At 36.1% G+C, this 24485-nt stretch overlaps 1 long non-coding RNA gene across 1 annotated transcript in view; it reads left to right on the top strand.

Moving 5' to 3' along the window:
* Nucleotides 1-24219, top strand: part of LOC131827494 (uncharacterized) — a 34913-nt gene extending 10694 nt beyond the window's left edge. The window contains exons 2-3 of the long non-coding RNA XR_009352036.1: nucleotides 6546-6629; nucleotides 23867-24219. This is a non-coding gene — a long non-coding RNA (uncharacterized LOC131827494). The remainder of the gene's footprint in view (nucleotides 1-6545; nucleotides 6630-23866) is intronic.
* Nucleotides 24220-24485: the final 266 nt, after the last annotated feature.

Here is a 24485-nt window from a genome sequence, read left to right as displayed (position 1 = left end):
AAGTTTCTCCAAATTTAACAAGGAAAATTTCATTGCTAATTAGATTTAGAAAAGACTCTGGAAACTAATGGAAAAAATAAATTTAAGAGGAGGGGGTAATTAGTCCAAAATTATCCATGAAATCTTTACTGCTGCCCTGAAAGGTTTATTTTCAATTTACTTTTTATAAGGTTTGTAAAACAGTGCTTTAAATAAGATATAAATGCATATGAAAATAATGGTGGAAAAAGCATACAGTGTAGCTCTTGTTTATGTAGAAAGAGCGTCCTTATAGTGTTTCACAGCTTAAAGAATTTACACTAACTACCACATATTTCAAAGATTTCTATCAAAGTACTTGGAAAAATCAGCTTCTCTTTCTGATATGAGTAATACCGCAATTCGACAGTAGATGGCACTATTGTCCTTTTCTAACAATGTGCCGCTTCCAGGCAGGCGGAGGCTCACGCTAGGGGCACATTTAGTTTCCTCCAAGGGTAGAGAAGAACTGCCATCCAAGAGTCAATCTTGAAAGTCCTTATTAATTTGAAATGACATCAAAGTTTCATTTTTTCGCTACTCTCTGTTTTAAAATATCCGTCATACCTTTGCTATGAACTGCTTCATTGGGGTAGCCAGAAATTCTTTCATGTGTAATTATTTTTTTTTTAAACAATTTCAGTGCTTTTGCTAGCGCACCAGAACAAAGTCTTCCATAAATGATGGTAAGGAAAATCTATCTCTTTATGATAAGGATAATAATACTCTTTATACCTCTTTAATATTTATTATCCCTTTTCAATAACATTACATGCATAACATGGCAATGGTCATAAAGGTTTGTCAACATGCTTTTCATTAGCTAGATGCTCCACAGTAGCATTTCCTAACAGATCGCTGAAATTGCCTCTCACCAGCTCTTTTGTCAATGGCAAATCCATTTACTGCTACTTTTTACCCAAAAGCAAAGAAAACGATAGCAATAACAACAAATAGAAACTTAGTTGTTACTTCCCTCTCTCCGTCCCCCTCCCCCACAATGGTTGTACTTTCTCTATTGTCCAGCTTTGTACCAACTCAGCAGGTAGTCTCTAATGGATTAATAGCTCGAAAGGGGGGATGTTATTGACAGGCACAAATGGATTTCTAAGCATTTCTCTGAAACTCCTCCCTAATGTTACTTTCACAGGAGCCTTTAAGCATGTGAATTCCTTCTTGGAACGTTTTGGTTTTGTTCCAATCAAAGAGATAGGGTTTGCCATCCTGGGATTTTCGTTTGACTTTAATCGTGGAGATCTAGTTTGCTTTCCTAGGATTTTCAGGGTTGATTGATGGTGTGAAATAATGCATCGATAAAAGAATAATTTGGAGAAAACCACAGGGAGATCATCTGTATTTTGTTTCATTTGCTGTTGTGCTTCTCGCTAGCTCAGAAAATTGATGGATGACAATTATATTTGGGCGTGCGTTTATGTATATATAGTTTACTTCAACAGGCTTGAGATGCCTTTCATCTGCAAAAAGACGTATTTTATGCCAACAATTTAGGTACAAAGAGTGTATCCTATGATTCCTCCATTCATTATACCTCTATTATGAGAGGCCCCCCCCAAAGAAGCTAACTTTTAAACATCTGATTGGTCTTATATTTAAATAGAAATAATGTAAACTAAAGTGAAACATGTTTTCTAGGAATATGCAAAGACTTTGGACATTGTGTTCTGTTTAGAAGCCTAGTGCCTAGCATCATTCAACTCTACTCTTCTATAGGTCTTGCTCAATCAGGACCAAATTACTTGCTATCCTTTTTATATTTAGGATTGGTAGTAGATGCCAAATAGCCTGGAGCTCGGTGTTGAATGCTTTAGCCTTATCAGTAACTGGAGCTATTTGAGACCAAATCATCTCCAATTTCGATCTCAGTTTGGCTCAAGTCTCTCAGGTTCAAGGCTGTTTTCATCAGAATCCATATAAGATGTGACTTTTATTTCTTTAGGTGCTATGCTACAGGTAAACAGGGAGAAGTCCTTATGTGCTTTTTGGAGTCAAGGAATATTCTTATTTTGCTTTGTGTTCCATGACTAGTATGATGCCTTTACAGGCTAGTGTGTTGCTCAACAAATATTTATTCAAGCTTTAAACAGGACAGATGGCTCTTGGAAAAGCCCCACACTTTGCTCTTCAAGTTTAATCTATCAGTGGCTACCCACGTCAGTCTGTCTTCTGGGGACGACGGTATTGATTCTCTCTTCTACACTCTCTAAGGACCAAAAAGTTCTCTAAAAACAGTATTCTTCTCTATTTGATTTACACACATTTCTTTAAAAAAATACCTAGAGATTTTTGTTGCTGGGTTGCATTTATTTTTGTTTTTATTTTTGTGGGTGTGGAATATTTTTAAATTTTATTTTATTTTCTCAGTGTTCCAAGATTCATTGTTTGTGTACTACACCCAGTGCTCCATGCCATACATGCCCTCCTTAACACCCACCACCAGGCTCACCCATCGCCCCAACCCCTCTTCCCTCCAAAACCCTCAATTTGTTCTCAGAGTCCACAATCTCTCATAGTTTGTCTTCCCCTCCGATTTCCCCCAATTCACTTACCCTTTCCTTCTCCTAATGTTGAAACTTCATCAAGACAATACAGAAGATTTGTCGAGAAGTACAGAAACTATGTGTGTGTGTGTGTGTGTGTGTGTGTGTGTAGTGTGTGTGTGATTTTTCATAAGCCATACACCCATAAGTGCAATCATAAAACCACACTTAGAAATTGTGATCTAGAATGGATCAAGAAGATGTGGTATATATACACAATGGAATACTATGCAGCCATCAAAAGAAATGAAATCTTGCCATTTGCAACAACATGGATGGAACTAGAGCGTATCATGCTTAGCGAAATAAGTCAAGCAGAGAAAGACAACTATCATATGATCTCCCTGATATGAGGAAGTGGTGATGCAACATGGAGGCTTAAGTGGGTAGAAGAAGAATAAATGAAACAAGATGGGATTGGGAGGGAGACAAACCATAAGTGACTCTTAATCTCACAAAACAAACTGAGGGTTGCCGGGGGGAGGGGGTTTGGGAGAAGGGGTTGGGATTATGGACATTGGGGAGGGCATGTGATTTGGTGAGTGCTGTGAAGTGTGTAAACCTGGTGATTCACAGACCTGTACCCCTGGGGATAAAAATATATGTTTATAAAAAATAAAAAAATTAAAAAAAAAAAAAAAAAAAAAAAAGAAATTGTGATCTAGCTATGTCCAGGCAATTTCAATCATTTCTGGGATTTCTCTTAGGCATTTGAGGTTAGAACTCAGTTTAACTTAGGATTTTACCTCCCTCTCTCCTTTCTGTCTGAATTTGATTTTTATATCATGGCGATTCCAGAGGCTACTGGGGGATGGGTGTTAATCAGTTCTCTTCAGACCTCTAGTGAATTGTACAGCAGCTCTGTGCAGTTCTCAGGTGGCAAGTTCCTTCACGATGACATGGGCTGAAACAGCCTACGCCACATTTGCTGCTGAGAGAGAGGGCTGAAGCCTCTCTCCATTTGGTATCTCTTCCTTGGATCTGGGCGACACCCACCAGCTCTCTCTCTCTGTCATTCTCTCTGTTAATTGTGGTGCTTTCCTCGTGGACACTGGAAATGGACAGCCTCTCTCAAGTACTCCTCTGGGCTATGAATAAGTCACTGGGCCTACCTCAGGTTGTCCAGCTGTCCCTGTGGCCATCGTTGCTCTCTTGCTCTGTGACATGGTGGCATGTGTGAGAAGCTCTAGCTTCTAGGAGTTTCAGGGAGACAGTAAGTCATTCTTCTTTCCTCTTGGATTATCAACCTCATTTAGAGGTCTGTTCTTCTCTCTACATCTCCTTGCTCCATTATCACACACTTGACCTGAAGGAGAAGATGACCCAGGACTTTTCAGACCAGCATGTCTGTCTCTTAGTAGTTTGGTTTCTCTTTTTCCCTCTGGTTTGGAAGCTCTTCTCTGATGGACAAAGTAGGCAAAAAGCAAAGCAAAACAAAACACATCCCTAAGTAGGTAATCTTCTAAATATTTTACATCCAGCCTGACTTTTTTAAAACTTAGAAGTTAAGACTTCACTCTAGGTTTTCTGATTTTCCCACTGACATCATCTGGCTCTGTTGGTCTTAAGGGTTAAAAGTGAGCAGAAGTGTAAGATAGAAAGGAGACGTCTGTTCATGCCTCACATATCACTCCCGTCCTAACACAAAATTGTGCACCCTAGAAGGAAGGGGCACTACCCACTTAAAAATAATGTATCGTAACTCTATAAAGGATTATGATTTCCTTGTTACAGGTGAGAAGCTTGAGGCTTAGAAAGATAAAGATGTTGTAACAACAAATGATAGAGAGGCATGATGGCCAGCGAAAATTGTAGCCATGAAACCAGAGAAATAGATTTCCTAATTCTGGCCTAGTTGTCTCCTGCCATCACTCCAGATCTACGTCATCTGCTTCGACAAGCCGGGAGAGTCCACACGCTCATTTTGGTTCATACGGATCCACATCAGAATGGCTATTTCCTTGCCTCAGCACTGATCTAATAAGTGCAAGTTCATCTTCTGTCTGACATTCTTAGTATAGGTCAGGGTTTCTCAGCCTTGCCACTGTTGACATTTTGGACCAGATAATTTTTGGACAAATTCAGATAATTTGGAGAGCTTTGAAGGACTGTCTTGTGTATTATAACAACATCCTCGACCTTTATCTATTAGATGCCAGTAACATTCTTTCCAGTTACGACAATTGAACATGTCTCCAAATATGGTCAAATGTCCCCTGGGAGGCAAAATTGCCCATACCTCATTAAGAACTACTATATAGGTTTTTTATCTTCAATTCTGTTATCTGCTGTACTATACTTTACTGATCCAGTATTATTTCTATTCTTTACTCAAGACCCCAAAACTCTATGTAAATGTTTGTAAATATTTGGGGCAGGTTTCAGTTTTTTAGGGCTTGAAGCTTGTATCATTTTGCAGTCTTTCCTTAAGAAAAGAAATACAGAATTATGAATAAAGTTAAGCATAAAAGTTCAAAATCATTTTGAATGAGAAAAAATTATAATAAGTCACAAATTTTTAAAACATGAAAAAACACCACAAAGTCCAGGAAGAAATACAATGTATTTATTAAATAGCTGTTCATAACACTTCTTTTGGCCTGTATTTTTGGCTACTGAGTCTTTGATAACCTCGTCACATGATGAATTTTTAACCTTATTTTTTATAAAGGGAATAGATAATTTAGGTTTTCTCTATCACAGTCAAATTGACATTTGTTCGTTCTTACTGATATTTGAGAAAAGTTTATTTCAGCCTTGCAACATGCATATTATAAGGCACAAAACATATGCTTTCACAAACAGGCATTTCTCTCTTTTCAGTTCCTGCTATAAGTTGGTGTTCAGGACAGGGTTTCTGATGAATTCTATTTCATGTGAAATAAAAAAAGAGACAAAACACAAAGAGTGTTTAATAGTAATTAATAATAGTAAATGTTGCATTATTGAATTGATTCTTGAGAGGAGGATGTTTCTGTTTTGGCTTGTCAGCCATAAGAATGGAATCTTTTGCTCCCAATTTTATAGGTTTGATTATTGGAAGGATCGTCCACAGATGTGCTTCCCAAGTCACACATTTCTGGGGTCCCTGGGTGGCTCAGTGGGTTAAGCCTCTGCCTTTGGCCCAGGTCATGGTCTTGGGGTCCTGGGATTGAGCCTAGCATTGGGCTCTCTGCTCAGCAGGGAGCCTGCTTCCCTCTCTGTCTCTGCCTGCCCCTCTGCCTATTGTGATTGCTCTCTCTCTGTCAAATAAACAAATAAAATCTTAAAAAAAAATAAAGTCTCACATTTCAGACTTTTTTCCTCTTCCATGCTGCACGTTCTTTCAATTCTTGGTGCCATAGGACACATTCATATAGAAATAAAACCTCTACCTTTTCACTTTACTGTTAAGATCCTTGGTGAGTCAACAAGCGGATGCAGCGAACACAGTACACCAGAGAGGCTAGCAAGAACTTAATTATACACAGAAATGACTGTGAACCATGTAAACAGAGCCCACTTTACCCAGACTAAATATATTCTCAACTCACCTTGCCCTCAATAGGATCCCCCAAATACCAGCGGCCCCTGTAATACATCTTAAACAAGAGAAAAATATCACAAGTGGGATGTTAGAGTGGAAACAGATGGATTCATTGATGCTAAAGCATCTTATTTTTTTCTCCAAGTTTACAAAAATTCACTCCAATGAAAATAATTCCTCCGCTCTCTCTCAAGGCCTTGGAAGTGACATACAAATGAGAGGCCCTGAGACATAAAGTTCATTAGTTTAAGGCAAATGTATTTTAACTGTGGCTACTGCCGTAGGGGAAGTTGATGAGGGTTGGAGAGGACAGAAGGTGGAGGCAGACTGATCGTGTGTCACAGGAAATGAGAAGACAAGAAAGAGTTCCTGTGTTCTAAAGCATTGGAGGGAATATGTTCCAGCAATAATCAATGCAGAAATTTTACTTTTCCTCCTTGAAGACTGCAGACGTCCAGGAGGAAGCCATAGCAGCACAAAGACCCTGGGCAAGAACGAGATGGCTTTGTCCACAGAACAGGAAGAAGGTGAGCTGGATTGAATAAATGGTGGGACGGGTGGTCACCTTCCCCAACACAACCCCAAACCACCAAAGAAACAACTCTCTAAGTTGGAGTGCATGGGGAACGGTGAGCGGTGAGATAGAAAAGGGCTTAGTTTGTGAGAGTGGAAAGTAGAACAAGAACTGTTCTGTGTGTTTCATGCAATTATTATAACTACTTTTTAATTGTTTCTCTTTGCAATTGCCTGAATGTCTCTCTCCCCACCCCCACCAATTTCTATGTTGAAATCTTACCACTCAAAGGTGATTACATTAATAGGTAGGTGTTTGAGAAGTGCTGGAATCATGAGAGTTGAGCCTTCGTGAATGGGATTAGTATTTTATGAAAGAGCCTTGAGAGAATACCCCTAGCCTCTTCTACCATGTGAGGCCACAGGGAGGAGGCACCAGCCATGGACCAGGAGGAGGGCCCTCATCAGAACACAGCCATGCTGGAGCCTTGATCTTGGACTTCGCAGGTTACTGAAACTGGGAGAAGTAAATGTCTGTTGTTTAAAAACCACCCAGGCTCTGGTGTTTTATGACAGCAGCCTGATTGGACTAAGACTCTCTCTATGAATTCAATGTTTCAACCAAATGATTTTCTTTACCAGCAGTGATTTCTTTGTTTTCCCGTAAGTTTACATTCCTCAAGGTCAAAGTCAAAGTCAAAAGTCAAAAGTAGATCTTTCATGAAGCCTGATGAGTTCATCCTCTGAATTCCCCAGAGTATTTGGTTTGTTCTTCATGCGTCTGTTTTCTGCTGTTTTCTAATTGTTATTCTCTCGATTGATTGCTAGAGGGCAGGAGTCCTGGACACCTACCATGGATAATTTGTGTGCCTGGTAGCAAGTCTTGGTTTCAGAGTGTGTGCTCATGCTATGGTTGAATAAAAGAAGCACAGCTGTTCACTTTTCCAGGAAAACTCCAGTTACCCCTAAACAGAGCTTTCTTCAACTTTGTTTCTTTAATGCTTAGCATACCACCAGGCATATAGAAGATGCTCAGAATAATTTTCAATAAATAAACAAGTTATCAGTATTATTATAATTTAACAGAAATATTGTATAAGGCTTAATTAAAAACAATAGTTAATATGGAGAGGGTAAAAGTAGTGGTGATTCACCGTACTTCTATGTTTTCCCATTTCATACAAATAAATTTTGTAAGTATAGAAAATGCTGGTAAAATGTGGGAATATTGATTTTATTGTTTTCTAGAGTTAATGGCTTCTGTTGAACACTTTAGAATTAAAATTTAACTTGAAAATATTTTCTTAATATGAGATTGCATCTCAGCAATATTTCTTGTCCTATCTCTTCTTATCATTTATCTATTATTTAGGGTGAATAAATTGCTGTTGTTATTAAAAAATCAAAAGGACACTCTAATCACTAGGTCATGAGTTATATATATATTTTTTAAATTTTTATTTATTTATTTGACAGACAGAGATTACAAGTAGGCAGAGAGGGAGTCAGAGAGAAGAGGAAGCAGGCTCCCTGCTGAGCAGAGAGCCCGATGCGGGGCTCAATCCCAGAACCCTGGGATCATGACCTGAGCCGAAGGCAGAGGCTTTAACCCACTGAGCCACCCAGGTGCCCCGGTCATGAGTTATATTAATACTGCATCTTGGCATAGAATGTGGGCACAATAATTTCATATCTTCATCTTTTCAGGTCTAACGTTTGGACTTACAACCAAAACCAATTCAAGATTGTCTTCTTTAAAAATAACAAACAATAACTGCCTGAATAATTTTGGCTTGAATTATTAATCACTTTCATGTGAATTTTTAGTGATTTTTTTTTGTAGTTCATAATTTACCCTGAAATCATTAGTTTTGTTATACAAAAAACAGTATGGGCTCATGGGAGCAAAAGGACATTGTATTATTAGAAATAGCAACTGAGAACTTGGAAAGAAAGAAGAAAGAATGTAATTTGAACAGTGATAGCTCTTTGGGGGCTACTGGCATAATCAAAGGGCAGTGAAGCTGTTTTGTCTCATAAACTCTGTAAGACTCTTACATATTCATTACAAGCGGATAGATTTATTGGGTACATTTAAGTGATTTAACATCGAAACAATCTCATGTGAAATCAGTATTTCGGTATTTTTTATATTCTATGATTGGCCCAATGCCTAAAACTTCATCAGATTCTAATTCTAACAGGCTAGAAACTGATTTGTGGAAATGATACAAAGAATGATGTGGGGGAGAAACTACCCACGTTAATCACATTTGAGTGCTTCTCTAAGCCTGAACGGAGGCTTTCTAATATGCCCAACTGTCTCTGACTAAGGATGGTTGAAGACTAAATTCAAGGATATTTCTTTCAAAGGATTTGGTGGGTTGAATTGGGCCCAGCTTCTTCAGTCCTTATATGGCCTCATGGCAGGTGATTTTTTTTTACTTGATTTTTGGACTTTGGTTTGGATAGATTTGGGGGTTGGATTTTTTTTTTTTTCAGATTTTAATTTATTTATTTGACAGAGAGAGTGAGCACAGGCAGATAGAGTGGCAGGCAGAGGCAGAGGGAGAAGCAGCAAGGAGCCCGATATGGGACTCGATCCCAGGAGGCTGGGATCATGACCTGAGCCGAAGGCAGCCGCCCAACCAATTGAGCCACCCAGGTGTCCCGGGTTGGATTTTTGAGTTTTACTTTGACCAATGGGGATTTTATGAGGTACGACATTGTTATATGCCACTGTCACCCTATGGATAACCAATGCTGTGCCTGGGCTGGCCTTTGTAGCTCTTAGAAGGCATCTTTTATGGCATCCTTGGCAATTGCCATCAGGAAACTTTGTGAAAAAACTATACAAGTCCTGGTGCCACACAAAGAATTCATGGGGAGAGAAAGGGTGAAAAAGAGAGTGGACCTGGAATTCTGTTTTATTGGGATTGAGGGTGGGTGTGTAGCGTTTTGGGGCTCACTCTGTACTGGTGAATTTAAAACAGTTAGCATTAAAAGCACAGGAATAGATAAAAACAAGTGGTCAAATGGTCAGTTATGGAAACCAATCAAGAGCTCTAAAACAAAGGAGCCTTAGGGCAAATGAACTGTCTGATTCTTTATCTGATCATGTGGCTGGTGAGGTGTTTGTTGGAGACGGCCATCTTTGAAGTGGGTGCCTTGGCAATCGAAAGTTATGTCAGGTATGTACACGACAAAAAAGAGAAAATCCAACCATCAGGGTTTACACTACAAACATGTGCAAAGACCTGAAATGTGCTTGAGTGGTTGAATTTGCCCTCTTATGCTCTTTCTTTTTACGAAGAGAAGAACATGCTTTCTGTAGCATCTTGTCAAGGAGGATGAAAGACACCTGAAATATACTTGGATTCTACCCAAACTTGGAGGCAAGCTTAAGTGAGCCAAGCATAGATCAAGTGAACCTCAACTGACTCACAAGTCCATAAGCAAGAAAGAAAGTCTTACCATTGTTTGCTTCTGAATTTTGGAGTGGCTTGTAAGTCCTCAATTTTGTGACAATGGCCAACTGATAAAGAGTTCCAGATGTTCTGACAGCCCAGTAAGAGCTTGGGCTTCATTTTGGTAATGAGAAAAATGAGACATTAACTGATAAGTAATTTTTCTGAGCTCAGACAAAATCTCAGAAAGTAATGTGAGACCACCTGTGTCAACATTACTTTATTTTGAGCCATGAAATTTTAAATCAGCTCCAAACCAATAAACATCTTGGCTGTTTGCTTTAAAACATACTTGCAAATCATTTTTTTCTTCCCAGTTTTCTCATCTGGGTCAATAACTTGTCAGAATACCAGTTTGCTCACCTGAATAAAGAACTCATCTCTTAGAACACCAATTACTTCATTAAGACATACTTTAAGACTTTCATATCAGATTCTAAACTATTAAGGCTCTAACTTTGTCCAGTTCTAACTAGATAGATCCCCTGCCTTGAAAGACTCACCTTAAATGACTTGAGAAGACTCTAAAACTCTGTAATATTCTTCCCTATTGTCTTTCTTTGAAATATTGCTAAGATAACCAAGATGATAATATCCCTTGCTGAAGTAAATTTAATGCACTTAGCTTTGCTTTCAACAGCTTTGTTTTTGTTTTTGTTTTATTTATTTATTTATTTATTTATTTATTTATTTATATATTGGGTAGTCTTCATATGAGAATTGACAGTTGATATAATTAGGGTTATTCTGTTGAGCATTAGTTAATACATACATTAGTCAGAAGAGCAAAAACCTAGATATAAGATTATTGGCTTCCAATGCTCTTAGCTCTGCCATTAACTCACACTTTGATCAAAGCATCAGGCTGACATCTATGAAAGAAAGGAAGGAAGAGGATCATCTTTGAAGTTTCCATGCCGAAAACCATCATTTTAAGATTCTGAGATCAAACATACATAAAAAATTACTGGAACAATTTATTTGTTTGCTCTCAATCTCTCTTAAGTGCATAAACTGTAGCATAATTTAAATAGGATTTCTTACTGCTTTATCTTTGTCTGTAAGTGCCTTTAAAACACTGGTATAATTTATCCTTTAAATTAAAGGGCTTTTTGATTTTTATATCAATTAGTCTACATTAAATGTCTGAATCTAAATATATTATTTTTCTGATGCTAATTGTATTTTCCTAAAATGACAATACCTATTTCGAATTTACTGGTTTGCAATATTACCTAACCCAAATAGAAATCTTATCTCCCACTGAGTGGTAAATAAAGATTGCCTTCTCTAAAGAAATAGCACCTAGCTTAATGCCACCTTGTTTCATTGGTTTTTCAAAAGATATTTATTATTATTTTGCACACAATTTGGGCAGGTTCTTTATAGATTAGAGAAAACAAAATAAAATCTAGAATGATACTTTATGTAGACATGCTGATCGTGTGTAGAAGAGAGAGCAGTTTATCCTTAAAGGAGGAAACTGAAAGCTGTTGTAGGACTACAAAGTACAAAGTCTAGAGACATTTCAAATAAGCCAGTCTTACATGTGTTTGATTTACAGATAGTGAAATAGCAGATATTCATAATAATGATGCTTCATCAACTGGAAGCTGACTTAGAGTTTCAGCAAAATTCTTTATTTATTAAAGGATTCAGAGAAATGCACAATACCTTTTAGAAACAGTTATGTTCCAAAATTTTGTTCTTTAACTTTCAGAGGTAGAGCATTACGTGCGTGTAAAAATCTGAGGGTCCAGGGGAGCCTGGGTGGCTCAGTGGGTTAAAAGCCTCTGCCTTCGGCTCAGGTCATGATCCCAGAGTCCTGGGATCGAGCCCCGCATCAGGCTCTCTGCTCAGCGGGGAACCTGCTTTCCCCTCTCTCTGCCTGCCTCTCTGCCTACTTGTGATCTCTGTCTGTCAAATAAATAAATAAAATCTTAAAAAAAAAAAAAATCTGAGGGTCCAAAATAGTAAAGCATTCAAGAGTTCCAGATAGCTGGGGTTTTATAATACTTAGCTTTTTGAAATATACTCTAATGTTTTCTGATTTGCTTTTTCTTAATTTAACACCAAATTTCATTAATCCAAGGTTTGAGTTATAAGATATATTCCTTGACTATTTTGTAAATAATTAATAGTTTCACACTGGCAAAAATAAAGCATTTTTAGTTCCATCACCAGGATTATTTCTATACACTCCTCTTTTTCTTTCAAAACTCATTATTTCAAATATATCAGAAGGACCTAATATGTGATTCACTGAGCAAAGGTTAACTCTAAATAGGAAAGGGTTCCACTTTTGATTTAATCTGGTTTTGGTGTGGAAATAAATTCAATTGAGGGAGATTTTTTTCTTCCAAGTCAAAAACTTTCATTTCTTATAAATAAGATATAGATTGATTACATTTTGTATTTTAGTTGCAATGACTCTGTGGCCTGAGCAGAAAATAGTATAGTCTTTTTGGTTGGATGTCATATTAGAAGGTAACTTTCAAGTCAGATGTTGCCGGCTTTCAATATTTTTGGCATTTTAACCACAATGTCTTTTCTATGTGAATTAGTTAGGGTTTTTATATAACTTATTAGAAGCTTTTCAATAGTGAGTGCTCATACTTTTTTCTGCTTAACTTGGCCCATGAAGATGAATATAAATATGGATGAAAGAATAGGTAAATAGAAAATTTGTACTTTCTGGGCGCCTGGGTGTCTCAGTGGGTTAAGCCGCTGCCTTCGGCTCAGGTCATGATCTCAGGGTCCTGGGATCGAGTCCCGCATTGGGCTCTCTGCTCAGCAGTGAGTCTGCTTCCTCCTCTCACTCTCTGCCTGCATCTCTGCCTACTTGTGATCTCTCTCTGTCAAATAAATAAATAAAAATCTTTAAAAAAAATTAAAAAAAAAAGAAAATTTGTACTTTCAGATGATAGATGAGATGAATGAGAAAGCGAAGAAGTTATATTTTTGAATTTACAAATGGAAATTTCTTACATAATGATGCTAGCTACATCAAAAGAGAAAAAATCCATCAATCAAAACCGGTGTTAATATATTTTGACATAATGCTGATTTATTTTTTTGACTTGTCTGTTTCAATTAACAATGGTTTGGGCAATTGATTTCTTTTTTGAACTTTCTACAATTATTAAATATTTTCTGACAGGCTGAATAATAACCTAATTAGCTCCAGTTCAGTAGCTCTATAGGTATACTGTTGAATTAGTTTGAGTGTAAATATATTTTAAAATAAATGAAACAGCATTCTAACTTCTACAAAATGAATCACTAATTCCCATTTTGGATGGTGTCATACTATACGTTTTTCTTTTTATAACTATATTTTGTCCTTTTTTTAAGCAAATATTGTTTGTGTGCACATATTTATTTAACTATCAAAATGAAATTATGTAGAAGTAATTCTGTTTTTAGCATATGACTACCAGAAAGAAAAATGGATCCTTCCTGTGGTCTCAGGAACTCAAGACAATGAGTTGATTAACTGAAACATTATAATTCACATTTCTAGTTTGTGATTAGATAATCAAATGTTTTCATTTATTTCCAGTGTGATGAAATCCAGGTTAAACTCAGTGTATTTGCTCATTAACTGTCATTTAATTTCACTAAATTTGGAGATGTTTATTTGAGAAGTTGTGGGACTCTCTCTTCCCCCCATCATCTGCTAGCATATTTCCTTACAGAAGTTTTAGCCCTATTGGGAAGAATTATCTTCGATTTCAGAATAAGTGTACGTAGAAATAAAGGAATCATGCTAGTGAAATTTACTTTGGCGGGCACATACTTTGAGAACCAGTGCCCCCAGGCATCCCATTCTTGCTTGCTCAATTCCCCAAGAAGTTGAAAGAGAAACTCGAGGGCTACAAAAATCTAGTGGGAGACATCTGGGAGTGCTTCAGAGGAAATTTGCTCTGCTTTTCCATTGCATCTGGTAGTCAAAATTTGGCAGATTGGCTAAGCCCCGGGAGGCACACCTGTCTTAGATTAGTCTATAAAAATAGTTAGTAATATATAGGATTTACTGAGCTCTTATAACGTTCCGGAAACTTTGCTATAGCTCCATGTAAATTATTTTATAATCCCATTTTATGGATGAGTCACTGAGACTCACAAGGGTTAAGTAACTTTTCCAGTGTCACCCTGCTGGTAAATGGTTGCTTCAGAGCTTGCATTATTTATGACTGTGCTGTAGTCACTAATATTCTCTTCTTGGTCTTGGGTTTTTCCTCAATATCTTGTGCATTGACAGGCATCAAATTCCAGTTCCAAAAGTTGTCTCTGTATCTTTATTTGTCACCCTTCATCTGCCAGGTGATGATGATGAAGCTCTAGCACAGACGAAAAAGTTCATGGTTTGGTTAAGGACATATACGCCTATATTTTTGTTTAAAATTCAATAAAAATAATACTTAAAAATACATAAATGTAATTTGTTTTTTCACTTTAAAGTTTGTATTATTTTACTTAACACTTCTAAAAATTTTACCTGGATAAGGTAATTCAAGTATTCCCTCTGTACTTAACATGCATCATTTCTTGAGCAAAAGCATTTTTTGTTTCATTGGTTTTCTTATTGGTGTTGCTTAGATCTCCAGGTCTTCAGGAAACGTAATCCAAAGCTGTTGAAATGCATTCTCTGTGTGTGGGTATATGTGTTTATAGACTGACCACTGCCACTTGTCTCTCCAGCAGATACCCCCAGGGCACTGTAAACAATAATCATTTTGGAGGTGGAATTAATGTCATTTTCTCACTTAGTGGGCATGTCATTGGACCCTTTTTGGGTCGTAATTAAAATTACAATGGGCATAGTTATCTACTGGGAAAAATTTCTGTGAATAGGTAGTAGCATTTGGGGCAGATTATCCAGAGATCAAGAGTTGATAAGGAGCTATCTTGAACATGCTGGTGACTTTATCAGCTACTTAATGACTGGCCGGAGAAAACTGGAAAGCACAGTACCAAACACCTGTTTACAACCAATTTTTGCATCGTTTACATCCAGATGTATTAAAGACAACCATTGGAAACTAGTTGAAAAATGTGTTATGGGAATTATTCTTATACTTCAGAGTCCATTAAAATTATCTGGGAAGCTGGTTACAACACAGATTACTGATCGCACCTCAGAGATTCTGATTCAGTAAGTCTGTTTTGGGACTTAGAATTTGCTTTTTTTTTCTTTTCTTTTTACGTTGAAATGACCTTTATTATTTTTTTCCATTTTATTTCATTTTATTTCTTTTCAGTGTTCCAGCATTCATTGTTTATGCACCACACCCAGTGCTCCATGCAATATGTGCCCTGCTTAACACCCACCACTGGACTCACCCAACCCACCACCCTCCTCCCCTCCAAAACCCTCAGTTTGTTTCTCAGAGTCCACTGTCTCTCATGGCTTGTCTCCCCTCCTGATTTCCCCCAGTTCACTTCTCCTCTCCATCTCCCAGTGTCCTCTGTGTTATTCCTTATGCTCTTCAAGTAAGTGAAACTCTATCTGCTTGACTTATTTCACTCAGCATAATCTCTTCCAGTCCCATCTATTTTGATACAAAAGTTTGGTATTCATCCTTTCTGATGGAAGCATAATACTCTGTTGTCTATATGGGCCATATCTTCTTTATCCATTTGTCTGTTGAAGGGCATCTTGGTTCTTTCCACAGTTTGGCAAATGTGGCCATTGCTACTATGATCATTGAGGTACAGATGGCCTTTCTTTTCACTACATCTGTATCTTTGGGGTGAATACTCAGAAGTGCAATTGCAGGGTCATAGAGAATCTCTATTTTTAATTTCTTTTTCTTTTTTAAGATTTTATTTATTTATTTGACAGACAGAGATCACAAGTAGGCAGGGAAGCAGGCAGAGAGAGAGGAGGAAGCAGGCTCCCTGCTGAGCAGATAGACTTATGTGGGGCTCAATTCCAGGACCCTGGGATTATGACCTGAGCTGAAGGCAGAGGCTTTAACCCACTGAGCCACCCAGGCATCCCTCTATTTTTAATTTCTTAAGGAATCTCCACACTGTTTTCCAAAGTGGCTGCACCAACTTGCATTCCCACCAACAGTATCCTCCACATCCTCTCCAACACTTGTTGTTTACTTTCTTGTTGATTTTGGCCTTTCCAACTAGTGTAAGGTTGTATCTCAATGTGGTTTTGATTTGAATCTCCCTGATGGCTAATGAAGAAGAACATTTTTTCATGTTTCTGTTAGCCATTTGTATGTCTTCTCTGGAGAAGTGTCTGTTCATGTCTTCTGCCCATTTTTTGAGGTGATTATCTGTTTTGTATGTGTTGAGTTTGAGGAGTTCTTTATAGATCTTGGATATCAGCCCTTTGTCTATAGTATCTTCTTCCATTCCATGGGTTGACTCTTTGTTTTGTTGACTGTTTCCTTTGCTGTGCAGAAGCTTTTGATCTTGACGAAGTCCCAAAAGTTCATTTTTGCTTTTGTTTCCTTTGCCTTTGGTCTGTCTATATGTTGTCTACAAGAGATCCATTTTGAACTTAAGGATATATCCAGACTGAAAGTAAAGGGATGGAGAAGCATCTTCCATGCCAACGGGCCTCAAAAGAAAACTGGGGTAGCAATTCTCATGTCAGATAAATTAGATTTTAAACTAAAGACTGTAGTCAGAGGTAAAGAAGGACACCACATCATTCTTAAAGGGACTATCCACCAAAAAGATATAACAATTGTAAATACTTATGCTCCCAATATGGGAACAGGTAACTACCTAAGACAACTGTTAATCAAGATAAAGAATCATATTGATATGAATCCATTAATAATAGAGGATCTTAAGAAACTACTCTCAGTAATAGACAGATCATCTAAGCAGAAAATCAATAAATAAACAAGAACATTGAATGACACATTGGACCAGATGGACTTCATAGATGTACATAGAAGATTCCAACCTTAAATAACAGAATACTCATTCTTCTCGAGTGCACATGGAACTTTCTCCAGAATAGACAACTACTGGGTCACAAATCAGGGCTCAACTGATACCAAAAGATGAGATTATTCCCTGAATATTCTCAGACCACAGTGCTTTGAAACTGGAACTCAACAACAAGAAAAAGTTTGGAAGGAATTCAAACACATGGAAGCTAAAGACCACCTTGCTTAAGAATATTTGGATCAACCAGGAAATCAAAGAAGAACTTAAACAATTCATGGAAATCAATGAAAATGAAAATGCTTTGGTCCAAAACCTCTGGGATACAGCAAAGGCTGTCCTAAGGGGGAAATACATAGTCGTCCAAGCCTCCCTCAAAAAAATTGAAAATTCAGAATACACCAGCTCCCCTTACACTTTAAAGAACTGGAAAATCAACAACAGATTAAGCCAACCCCACACACAAGAAGGGAAATAATCAAGATTAGAGCAGAGACCAGTGAGATAGAATTTGTATTTCTAACAAGTTCCCAAGTGCTGCTGCTGCTGGTTTGAACACTAAGCTTAGAGAACACTTGCTAGAAAGGTGATGGTTTTACACTTTGAAATTATATGATCAGTTTATAGCTTTAAATAGAAAGTCAACTGTGACACCATAATTTTTTTTTTTTAAGATTTTATTTATTTAACACAGAGAGTGAAAACACAAGCAGGGGGAGTGGCAGGCAGAAGGAGGGGGAAAAGTGAGCTTCTCACCCAGCAGTGAGTTGGATGCAGTGCTCAATCCCAGGACCCTGGGATCACGACCTGAGCTGAAGGCAGATGCTCAAGTGACTGAGCCACCCAGGTGCCCCAACACCATAGATTTTTAAAGCTTATTTTCAAAATGTATTCTACGTGGTCACACACCATCATGTTGGATCCAATTTTCTTTTTTTCATTATTTGGATATTTTTCTTTTTGTTCATCTTTGTTTTATTCTTAACCTAAGTTATGTCTCCTCCCCCTTCTCATTATTTCAGTAACATTTTCTAATTTTATGCTGCTATATATTTCTGGAACAGTCATTTTTTTCTTAAATAATTTTTCAAAGTAGAATTCTCTATTAGATTGTAAACTTCTTGGAATAAGGAACCATGTGTTATTTGCACTTGGTAGAAATCAATAAATATGTGTTGCATTGAGTATTATACATATGTTTTTTTAGATTTTATTTTTTTATTTGGCAGAGAGAGATACAGTGAGAGAGGGGACACAAGCCGGGGGAGCGGGACAGGGAGACGCAGGCTCCCCACTTAGCAGGGAGCAAGAAGTGGGGCTCAATCCCAGGATTCCTGGAACATGACCTGAGCTGAAGGCAAATGCTTAATGATTGAGTCACCCAATCTCCCCTGAATATTATATTTTTTACTCACTTTCTTCTGAAGACCAAAAAAATCATATATAGAGTTTTAAATCATCTGAAATTTGAATATTAGGAAGGCAAAGAAAGGAGGAAGGATAGAAAGTAAATAGGAGCTCATAGGAAGAAAGAGTAGTATGCATTAATCAAATCTGAATCAATTTGGATGATAACCACTAAATCCTTTATTGGAATATACCATGTTTCCTTATTTTTTTGATATTTTGTGGTGCAATCTATCAAGATGAAGCAATCTATACAACTATATTGATCAAAAATGGGTTAGAATGGAACAAACTATTAAATAGAATTTTATCTGAAAATAGTTTGTAGAGAACATTTATTAAATTCAATGACTATTAGATAAATCAAGTGAAATGAAATCATAGATATGCTTTGCAAGACAAAATGAAGCAGTTTAAATCAAGGAACTCCTCATAACTGGGAGTTGTTTTATATAAAATATTTTCTTAAGTGAAAGAATCATTTAATCTCTATAAAATGTACATAGTAAATAATTTATCATACTTTATATACCTTTGGAATAGTTCATGATGTAAAAGTATGAAATCTTATTGAAGGACATAAAACAATACTGAGCAAATGGAAAAGTATACTATGTCCTTGGATGAGAAGATGTTGTTAGGAAGTCAATACTTCTAAAATTAATATACATATTCAATGCATCTCTTATTAGAATTCCAAAGTGGGCTTTGTTTGTGAGGGAGGAGGCATGTATAAATAATATGAATGTCTATTGCCCCAAATTAACTAAGAAAAAAGAAGTATAGGAAAGAGGTCTCGATGTTCTAGATAGCTAAATGCTATATCTGGAAACAAACAAACAAATAAAACAACAAAAAACTAAAACCACTAAACATGAATTGGTATGGCATTGGTATAGGAAAAAAAAACAAATTAAAAGAATAAAATAAGTATTTCATGAATAAATCTCAGTATAAAATGATGATATATTCAATAGGAAAGGAGAAATTATTTTAAAAAGTTCTGGTATTATTGACTAGCCACTGGGTCAGAATCTATTTTATCTCCTACACAAAATAAACCATAGATGAATTAAAGACCAATATAGAAAATAAAAAATAAGAACCATAGGGGCTTTTAGTATTTAGGAGAGCATTTATAGTATCCATGATTTGGCAAAATATTCTTAATCAAGACTGTACACCCAGAAAACATAAAAGAAAATATAACCATAATTAACTACAGGAAAATTAAAAGTTTTTCATTTTTAAATGTATTATGAGGTCAATAGCAAGATGATAAATGTGGACAAATATGTATAATAGAATTTATAGACTAAAACCTAATATCAGTAATTACAAACAGTTCTCACAAATTGGCCAAAAATACAGAGAAGAAGAAAATGATAAAATACACTTTGCTATATCATAAGTTGAAATGATAGCAAGCATAAAAAGACACTATAGTTCACTACTTGTTAAGGAATGAAAACCAATGGTTGAGAGTGCTGTGGGTGGTTGTAGGCTCAATGGCCTTCACAGTCACAAAATCATATAGGAAGAGGGATTTTCAGAAATATTTTCCAGATTATGTTTTATTCTCAGAAGCCAAAATTGTGAATAATCTTATTGAAAAGATTTTATTCTACTACTGAAGTCTCTTAGAAAATAAAATATTTATTTCCTTCTAAATTCACGTATTCAATACAGTAGCCATTGGACATTCTGATATGTTTATTAGGAATTCTTGATCATCTAGTAATAACCCCTACTTAATGTTCTCTTGCTTCTAAGTTCAGTCATATGAATATTTTACATTCTATTGGTTTTAATATTTCAAATGTTTCTGTGTAAAAAAGAAATTATTGCAAGGCATTGACTGCTTAAAGTATATAAATATGAAAAATGATAATGAATAAGTAAATTTACATAAACAAACCTTTTCTGGATATTGGTGTTAGTAAAGAATTTTAAACTAATATTCTGTAAATGCTGAGAAATGTGAGGGACTATTGGGAGGATGTCAGTTTCCATAGAATTCTACTTAAAGTATGGAAAATTAGAGCCTTCATAATTGTTAGCTTAGTTGTTGCTATCCTTACTTAGATCCTATTTCTCCTGCTTTATTTTGTCATCAGACAACTCTTGTTATCAAAATCCCTCTTATATTTTTGTAAAACATATATTATTTTTCTCCTGCAGATATTACTAAAGGTTTAGAAACACCTCCTTGTGCCCAATGAATTTTTAAATTATTGATAAGAAAAACAAAATATATAAGTGCTCAAAATAATGGCGTGTCTGTGTGAGGTTGGAGGAAGGTGCATCTGGAACTTAGGTCCATTTATTATTAACACCAAAAAAAACCTAGATTAAAAAAATAGAGATTTTCAATACTAATATTTCTGTAGCATAGAATAAGTATATGGATTTTTATATCTTCTCTTAAGCTTAGTGTTGTGCCTAGCACAAAATAGTTTTCTAATATAGGTATGCTCAGTGAGTAAAATGTAATTAATCAATTAGAAATTGTGATCTTTTATCATTTATTTACAGTATGCCAAGCATTATGCTTCGTATTTGTTAAGCTCCTCTAAATTCTTATGATAATGGTATGAAATAAGTATTCTTATTTACCATGATAGTTGCAGAATTTACCAAAACAGCAAAAAGTGACAGAACTTTGATGGGGTGTGGAGGGGAGATGTAGCGTTCAAAGCAAGAGTGGATATTGAACTGAAGAATTCATTTATCATAACATATACAACATTTTTCATTATAATAATTAAAATCTGACTCTTTCAGAAGTCCCCTCCCCTCCCCTCCCATCTCCTCTCCTCTCCTTTCGTTTTTCTTCCTTTGTTATTTCTACTGGCTTGAATAACTGTGGAATGCTAAGAAATATTATAAGCAATCAGGGATTATAAAACGCTTTAGATAAATCTGCTCCATTGCTTTTAGTTATGGAAATGTGGCATTTAAACTTTCAACGTCTGAAAGAAAGCTCCATCTAACAAGGCTGTCTTGGAAATTGCTATAAACCCCACTGAATATTGGACGGAGGAATTTCCACAAGCCTCCAATGCTGGATGTGGGCATTAGATGCTCATTTCATGTTCACTGCTGGAATTGTCATGATGATCTCCCATGTTGGACTTCCTTTTCTACCTACCCCTGCTCCAACTACAACTTCTAACTTGTACTGTTCTCTGCAAGATTTCTCTCTTTCCGGTCACTGCCATTGTTGTTGCCTTTAACTTGGCAACTTCTTTTTTTCTTTCTCTTTTCCATCCATAGATAAGGAAGCATGTGACCAGTAGACAAGATAGAGGAGGGTGCCCCAAATTCTTAAAATAACTCACCAGTTTTCAATTATGTGTGAGAAGAAACTGTGTTTCTTCCATCTTTGTGTTAAATGCACATATATATGTTATATAAGACATTTCTTTAAGGAAAAAAAACCCCATAGCAGTAAAGTATATCTTTAAACTGTGTGAAAATAATAAAGATGTATCACCTGAGTCTTGTTGAATGGCAAGTGGCAGAAAGCCCAACAGAAATTAGCTGAAGCAAAAGTAATTTATTGTTTCTAGTAAGAGAAATGTCAAGAGGTGAGTTTTGTTTAGGGCTTTATTAGAATATAGATTTGAGTAATTTTATTTAAATGAACTTTGAGTTTTGGGATAGTTTTAGATTTACCAAGAAGTTGTGAGGATAGTATGTAAAATTCCCATATACACACACCTAGTTTTCCCTATTATTACCATTCTACATGAATATGGTGCAATTACCATGTATAATGAACCAATATTGATAAGTTATTATTAGCTGAAATCCATACTTTATTCAGATTTCTTTAGTACTTACCTAAGGTCCATTGTTTTTGTTCCAAGATCTTACATTACAGTTATCCATTATATCTGTGATGGTTTTCCACGCTTTTGATGATCTTGACTATTTTAGGGAGTACTGGTGCTTTGTAGAATGTCCCTTAACTGAGATTTGTCCCATATTTTTCTCATAATTAGTCTGGGGTCATGGGTTTTTGAGGTGGTTTGCCAAGGTTTTCCATTTTGAAGTTACTCTTTCCACTCCCCCATTCCATATTATAGTCTTTGAAGAAAGTCACCATATGTAGTAACACTTAAAGGATGGAGAATTAGGCTCTACTCTTACAATGTGGCACATCTACGTATATTATTTGGAATTCTTGACAGGAGATGTGTCCTTCTCCTCTGTTTATTTATGTATGTAATCATTTATTTATATTAAATTGACTCATAAAATTGACTCATATTTTTTAAAACAAATATTTCAAATATTTTAAAACAAATATTTGTTTTATACTTTGGGTTATACTCCAATACTACTTTATTAATTTTGTTGCTCAAATTGTTCTAACTTTGCATATTTTAAGGAACTCTTTCAACTGGCTCTCTTTAATGTACTCTATTATTGTTAGTTTTTAGTGATGGGAGTATTTTTACTTTCTGGGACTATAAGATTTTCCAGGCTCAACTCATACATTCTCAGTTCAGCCCTACATTTGGCAATTCTCCAATGGCCATCCCTTTTATTGAAAAATGGTATTAGAAACCAAGATTTTGTCATAGATGTGCTCATTTTTATAGGGATATTGTTTCTAGGTTCTCAGCTGACAGAACAAGGAAATATAAATGTGTGTACTAGAGGTTCAGGTAATTTTATCTGGGCTTGGGTTTTCTTGCTTTTTCACATTGACTCAGTTCTTGGACAGAAATTTCCTTTATATTTACAAGGTAGCTGTGGCAACTCTGGAACATAAGTCCCAAGAAACAGAGTAAGAGTCTTTTTACCAGAATTCCCAACAAATTCCCATCATGTATCGTTGGTTCCTATTAGATCACATGCCAACTCAGGAACTGATCACTGTAATCAAATGGAATGAAATATTCTTACCAGGTTAAGCCAAGGTCTTGTGATCTTCAGAATCAGAGGATTGAACATGTTTGACCTACTTGAAATGAGAGTACAGAAGACATGGATTTTCAAAAGCTTAAACATATAAAAAGGGAAAATACAGATGTATTCTTGAAAAATGATAATTTTCACCATAGTGACCATTACTTCTTATGAATTGTGAAATTCTAAAACTGACTACCACTTACTGTGAAGTTTTGAAAGAAAGCAAAATGGTTACTTTTATAAAGAGATATATCAGTAAATGGCTTGGGCTCCATTGGAAGCAATTAACACTCATACTTGTGAAAGCTGAATAGTACTTTGCTATATCTTTGCATATGAATATTTTCTGCTTTGAACTACAAATGGGGAGAGTAAAGCCATTGTCAAATTACTTCCTGGTTTTGCTTTTAAAAATAATTTCACTTTTACAAAAATGTAGCATTTAGGCCGGGATCAAATAAAATCTGTTGTCCTTTGTACTTGTTGCTTTATATTGACTGTTTCCATTTTCTTTCTTTATTTACCTCTTTCAGGAACATATTCAAGAGAAAAGTAGAGAGCTTGCCATTCATTCGTCAAAATGTGAAGTTACTTTCTTTTTCATCACTTCAAAGAAGCTTGTAAAATATTTTTAAAAGGAAGGGCTATCGAATAGAAAGACTACATGATAGCAGGACTGTAGGACAGCATGATAATTGAAACTACTACTATGATCTGAAGTTTTTGTTTTTCCTTAGTGAGGCATTCACACCCTTTTAAAATTAAACCAGCCACTAACAGAACAGTAATACCAATGTAAAAATGTTTTAAAAGTCATCCCTTGCAAAACCTTAGTTTTAAGATATTAGCAGTCGCCACAGAAGTTTATATCCTCTTTTGTATTTAAAGGCATTTAATGTGCTCATAGATGTGCTCATTTTTATAGGGATATTGTTTCTAGGTTCTCAGCTGACAGAACAAGGAAATATATGTGTGTACTAGAGGTTCAGGTAATTTTATCTGGGCTTGGGTTTTCTTGCTTTTTCACATTGACTCAGTTCTTGGACAGAAATTTCCTTTATATTTACAAGGTAGCTGTGGCAACTCTGGAACGTAAGTCCCAAGAAACAGAGTAAGAGTCTCTTTACCAGAATTCCCAACAAATTGTTGGAT

Source organism: Mustela lutreola, chromosome 3 (genome assembly GCF_030435805.1).
Source record: "Mustela lutreola isolate mMusLut2 chromosome 3, mMusLut2.pri, whole genome shotgun sequence".
In the NCBI taxonomy this organism is placed as follows: domain Eukaryota; kingdom Metazoa; phylum Chordata; class Mammalia; order Carnivora; family Mustelidae; genus Mustela; species Mustela lutreola.
The sequence above is the reverse complement of the archived record's forward strand: the minus strand, read 5'-3'. Positions and strand labels throughout refer to the sequence as shown.